The sequence below is a fragment of the Adiantum capillus-veneris genome, chromosome 29 (genome assembly GCF_014529385.1).
Source record: "Adiantum capillus-veneris isolate H3 chromosome 29, ASM1452938v2, whole genome shotgun sequence".
Lineage (NCBI taxonomy): Eukaryota > Viridiplantae > Streptophyta > Polypodiopsida > Polypodiales > Pteridaceae > Adiantum > Adiantum capillus-veneris.
The window spans coordinates 67132225-67138983 of NC_140959.1; positions in this window are offsets into that span (position 1 = coordinate 67132225).

The following is a 6759-nucleotide window of genomic DNA, read 5'->3' on the forward strand; positions in this document are numbered from 1 at the left end:
CTTGCTCAGGAAGACAGGACAAAGATTACATGTCATTATTGCGGCAAGGTTGTCACTTGTCAAGCTATATGTCCATGCATAATTTACTACGTTCTGCCAGGGGATTGCAACATGTCAAGATTGGTAGTGCATGTAGGCCACCATGAGCATGATGTGCAGAAAGGTACATCTCGTGCTGCCATAGAAAAAATACGAGGATTAGTCCAAACAGTGTTGAAGATTGATAGGTCTAGTGGTCCTCAAAAAATTCAAATGCTTGTGGCTCGTCAAGTTCTGATGGATTTACTCATTCTTGACAAGGGACATTCTATGGGAGATGCAGAACTTCAAAACTTTCTAGAAGAGATGATGCCACTTGTGCAAAACGAAAGGTAAGGATACAATATTTTTGTTAAAATTTATCAGTATAGTACTTAAAATTCTTTTTTCTAATGCATAACATATTAAAGAGTATCATTGCTTCAGAAAAACAACAAGGGTCAGTTGTAGTGGGAGATGGATTTGACAATATTCTCTTACTGAAGAAAAAATGCTTGTTCCCATATTTTCATGGGAGTCGTTTTCCTGGCCAAGGAGGACTTCATGATAAATGTTTTGTTTTTAAGATGTCCACCAAAGGTCCTAGTTCAGGAGTTGATTTAATAAGACACATGGATCGTTCTGGTCAAGGAGATCTACATAATGCTTGGGTCCATTTTGGCTATACGCATCGTGTTGAAGGATGGTCAACCATGTCATGCTCAGTTTATGACCCAAGGTGATAAATTTCTAGATGTATATAAAAGTGATAATTTAATCATTGACTAATACGTCTTACCATGCATACTTTTTGCCTCAACATGAAGAGCTTGATGGTTATTGCAATATGTGAGACCAAGGAGGAAGATGCAGAGTCACAAATATTATTTTGGAAAAGTCTTAATTTTGTTATGGATGAGAATGGATATTCAATTGCAAATTTCACTGGGTTTATGTCAGATGAGGCAGGTGCCAATTGGAATGCTATTCGATCAGTCTACAATGGAGGAGCAGACAATGTAATGGAAGGTCGTGAACGATCATGCTTGTTCCATTGGGAGAAAAGTCTCCAAAAGAAAACAAGAGCACTCATTCCAAATGAAAAACAAATGGAGCATATTTCTTTGTGTGAAAAATGGCGAACAAGTAACACTTTGTTGGAAGCACAAATGCAAGCTAGGTCAATAAAGAGATGGTGGTATGAGAATGGTTTTCCAATAGAGAATCTGGTGCCTTTGAAAAATTGGTTCTCGTGGTGGGAAGATAGAATCTCACATTGGGGGGGCATTGCCATAAATGTGAGTTTTTTTTTGTATAAATCTCACAATTATGTAGTAAATATTGTGAGCTAATGTTGTGAACTAATGTTTCTAATCTTTCAGGATGACTTGAGCCCATGGGATCGTGCTGCTATCCCTACTACAAACTTATCAAAGAATATACATGGAAGTTGGCTTTCTGGAGAGGGAGGAAAAAAAAAGATCACATTGTATGATGCTTGTGTTACAGATGTCATCAACTCCTATCTTCAATGTGCAAAGCAGTTAGGATACTTGACTGGACAATACATAGGTACTGGACCAGACATACACTCTCTCTTGAATAGAGCACAATCAAGGTTGACTCCAACCCCGGCTACGGTGACTCGTGTGCTGCATGGGATGAATGATAATGAAACTAACTTCCAAGATCCAATTTTACATGGTGACAAAGAATCAGTGCAAAGAAAGAAGAGGTCAAACCTTGGCAATAGCTCACACCAACTAGGGTATATCATGGACTCACGAGATTGCTGCCAACGCGGACGACCACGAAAAATTAACTTCACAAATATGAACAATGTGATTGTGGATAACTCAGCTAGATTGCAGGAAACTTTTGTCGAAGAAGAAGGACCAACTTACAATGAAAGTACAAAATATCATAGCATTGGTAATAAAGATGGTCATGGTGGTGGTGTGGATAGTGCAGCTCAAATTTTGGAAGAGGATATACACAGGTCAATGTGGGCCCTTAGGCGCATGCCAATTCATTGTCGTAGAAAATGCTTTGGAAGAGAAAAAGGAAAAAAATGTATGAATGTAATTGAGAGTCGAAGTCCTGGGTTGGTCACACCATCATTTTGGTCAGAGCGCACATACGATGGAAAAACATTTGCTCAATGGATGTGGTTTTGTAACCACAATGTTGAACACACTTGGAATGTTGACAAACAAGTCAATCACAAGCCAGATACACCTACAACATGGCCAATTCAACTTGGTACCATGATTTCAAAGGAGGAGCATGCCGGCCTTTCAAAGGCAGGTTTTCAACTACTGTGTGTAATAGTGCCAAGAGAGGGTGAATGTATAACCACTCCTCCATCATGTAAGAGGAGTAAAAAATGGAGGCATGGAATCTCAAAAGAAGCTGAAAAGCGGTTGGCTGCAGCTGAGAGTCTAAGTGCAACATTGATAGAAGAAAAAGAAATGGTGGCACACAATCATGTGGTTTTTCGTCTTCTTACTAGTGAATGCGATGATGTCCATATACGAGAAGATCCTACATGCACTTGTTTAGATTTTCAAAAGAGGGAGAAAGATAAGAAGGCATTTCTAGCATGTAAGCATATTTACTATGTTTATATATACGTCCTGGGTTTGGAGCGCAATCAACACATGGCAATGCATCAACCACTGCTCTCTAAGCAAGATTTAGCCTTCATACTTGCTCAACCTCGTCTTCTAACTCCAGTTTCAAGATAGTGAATAGCTATACGATCTCAAACAGATGCTCAAAGTTATCCCATCGAAAAGTATTTTGGCAACTTGGATTCCCCTACTAATTACCAAACTGCATTGTAAATTCTATTTTGTTGTAACTTTTTTGTGAAACCCATTATGGTATCCGGTGAAATTTTAACAAGAAAGATTATTTTGAGCTCTATCTTTCTAGGAGAAATGAAGTATTAAATTAAGGTACCGTGTCCACATTGGCAGGTCCATGTGTTGGGCACATGGTTTAGTGGTGGTTTATTTCACTACAAAGTGTTTTGGCATTTTAGTTGTCTCTACTAATTTTCGGATCACATTTATAAAGCATGTTTTATTCTTATTACTAATTAAAATAATTTTAATAAATGTATTGAAGGATTCTTTGTATTTGTGGGCTTACTAGCAACAACGGTTTTATCTTGAACCATTAATGTTGGGTATTATATCCATATTTTGTGGTTAGTGTTTTTTTAATACCTTACACTAAGTGGCGAAAAGCTCATTATATATGATGAAATATGCAAAAGCTCTAACTAGGAATTGTAAGGCTCGAAATCACAAGCTCGCAAGTTTATAACTCCCCTCTTTCTATATTTATATTATTTTTGGACTTTGACAAACCCTCAAATTTGAAAGGTGACTACTTTTGTTTTACAAAACCATTTGAAGGATGACAGTTTTACTTTATATTTTGAAGGCCATGAAGAACTCCCATTTCTTTTCTACACAAATGCACACTTAGCCCATAAATTTATACTCGAGCTTCTAAAAATGTCGAGCTTTTAAGGCTTTCATGCATCATATAACGTTCAATTAAAATCTTACACTTGGCACCTCTATGTATCATTGTCTTAATTTTTGGCCCCGAGAATGTGCACATTAGCTTTGCACAAAGGGTTATAGTCAGATGGTCTTGAAGTCGAATTGGCACTACCTACACCTAATGTGGAACAACATGAGTGTGTTGAGGCTGTGTGTGTGTGTGTGTGTGTGTGTGTGTGAGAGAGAGAGAGAGAGAGAGAGAAAGAGAGAGAGAGGTCTCTCGAATATGGCTAATAAAATTTCCAATCAAAGAAATTTTAAAATAATTAAAGCCAAAATAGAACTCTTTTGAATTTTAGGTTGAAATTTAAAGAATTGATGATATTTACACTAAAACTTACAAAAATTTTGTCGACTTTCTTTGAGGCAAGCTTGGAATCTAGCTGAAAATTTACAATTTTAGTGGTTTAAAGATACCAAATCTTGGTTATTGCAAACATTAAGAATCTTAAATAGCCCCAAAATGGAAGAACATGACGGACATAGAAAAGCCAAATGCCCAGTGCATCCACGATCACTATCGCACCACTATGAGTACACGCTATGCCAAGAGAGAAGGGGCACACTTATTGAAAATTTGTTACACCCTCGCATGGGACACCGATGTGTGTGTGTGTATGTGTGTGTGTGTGTGTGTGTGTGTGTGTGTGCGTGTGTGTGTGTGTGTGTGTGTGTGAGAGAGAGAGAGAGAAAGAGAGAGAGAGAGATGAGAGATGAGAGATGAGCCCTGGAGGTATATATGTGTTGGGGTTAAGGCCTATGTGCCTTGACCGGTCGCCCAGGTCATGGGCGCCCGCCCACTGTTACCCTATACTTATAGTGAGTATACTGTATAGGGGGAGCTGCCACTTCACAGTCTCCCCACCCATATCTGTGTGCCGTGTGTCTCCTTCTCTCTCTCTCTCCGTTTGTGGTGCTCCCCAATCCCCTTCAATTGGTATCAGAGCGTAGGTGCGCAGGGAGCGCGTGTGTGCATAGTCACGACGACAGCGGAGAGCCAGTTTCATTCTCGAAATCGCGTCCGCACGCGCATGCACTTTCAAGAGTGCAAACAGGGTTTTGACTTCGGCATCAGCAAATTCAGCTTTCCGAGAGCGTTTCCAGCAGATGTCCTGACGTTTTTCCCCCCTTTCGAAGCCATTCGAGCCATCAATAACTTCATTCGAGCTATGGTTGAGGAGCTGCATTTTTCAGCCCTCTTTTGGCAGTTTATGCTGCGTTTTTGGCATAGCTTTCACACCCGGACTCAGATACATGTGATCTAGGAGTCTACCTTGGGGTTTTGGCACGCTCCGGACGGGCTCGTCATATCAGAATTTTAAAATTCTGAACGCTGAATTTTTTGCTGCAGCAGTTGTTTATTGTGTGTCGAGGATTCCACACATGGTTTGCTCTCAGATGTGAGAGTGATATTCGCTGCAAGTTTCCTCACAGGTGGGAGGATACGATGTATGCCTTATGTGGTTTGATGCTTAGGGAGACTAATGTGATTGCATTTTGAGCTCAGCAATGTATGCCTCGAGCATGTTTTTTGGTAGTCACAGGTAGAGCAGATATTTGTGTACTAGATTTGCAGGTGTTTGCAATGATGTATGCAAAGTGTGAAGATTGGTGCATGCATTTGGAGTGCGGTTTGATGCGCTTTGGTTGCTCATGGTTTTGAGCGTGCAATCAGTTTGGTTACTGGTTTTGTGGTCGTTTTACTGACGAAACTCTGGCGAAATTTTCCCAGGAGTCTTATGCGTATCATTTATGCGATCTAGGTAGAGATTGCAGGTTGCACTCAGCATTTGCGTGCGGTGTTCTCTGCAGATGGGAGATTTGTGCGAGTGTATGCATCGATACCGTACAGTGTGGGCTTGGTGATTAGCTCACAGATTGCAGTGTGATACTAGAGCATGTGAGGCTTGTATTGACATTGCGGGAGCTCTTGTGTGTGTGTATGCATCGATACCGCACAGTGTGGGCTTGGTGATTTGCTCACGGTTTGACAGGCATACAGTTATCTTAGCACACTCACAGGAGTGAGTATTGTGATGTATGCTTGTGTGGCTACGAGCTAGGTAGCCGGATTCGAGCACTAATGGCTTGAGTTTTTTCAGTAGGTTTCAGCTACAGGTTTACAAGTTTACAGGCAGGTTTGAGGGCTTATTTGGGCGCTGAATTTTCAGCCATTGTTTCCTCTTTGCAGGTGTCCATGTATGACTCAGTTGTAGGCTGATCTGGGACATGTTTGTGACTTGTTTATGCAGCTGTTTAAGAGATGAATTTTGGGGCTGTTTTGGGGCTGATTTGCAGCCATATTTGCAGACTTTTGTTGATGCGATTTGAGCCAGTTTATGGCTGATTTGGTTGACATTTGCTACTCATTGTTGGTTGCTCTTTTGTGAGCATTATGGCTGATTTTTCATTTGACTTCCAGCGTTATGGTCTGACACAGTTAGATGGTGCAGATTTTGTTGCTTGGAAGGAGCATATGCTTGTTGCATTGGCGGATTTGGGGCAGGATAAACCCTTGCGTGGTTTATCGGCGAAGCCCAAGTCTATGCGTGATGATGATTGGCAGGATCTTGATGAGTTAGCAATGTCTACGATTCGTTTGCATCTGGTTGAGTCTGTTGACCGGCAGGTCTCGAGGGAGACTACAACTCAGGCTTTATGGCAGAGTTTACATGCTATGTACGCGACATCCATGTCTACAGGGGAGTCTAGTCCCACTTCTATGTCCATGGGAGAGATTGGTCCCACACGCAAGTCTCGACGGCATAGAGACTTGACATGTTGGCATTGTGGACATAGAGGGCACATTAGGCGTCGATGTTTCAGGCATTTGAGACAACGGAGGCGACAGATGTGTGATGCAAATTTGGGCATGACAGATGCTAGTGAGATCAGTACGGTGGTTATTGAGTATTCTTGTGACGGCGATGTCACATTTACATCTAGCTTGTCTTCAGACAATCTTATGTCTACGGATTGCATATCGGATTGCACATTGTCTTCACATTGGTTACTAGATTCAGATGCTACTTTCCATGTCACGTCGCATCGTGAGTGGTTTAGCATGTTTTCTAGTGGGAGACTTGGTTGTGTGCACATGGCTGATGGTTTTTTGTATGGCATTGAAGGTGCAGGAGACGTATGTTTGTCCTTGCCCAGTGGT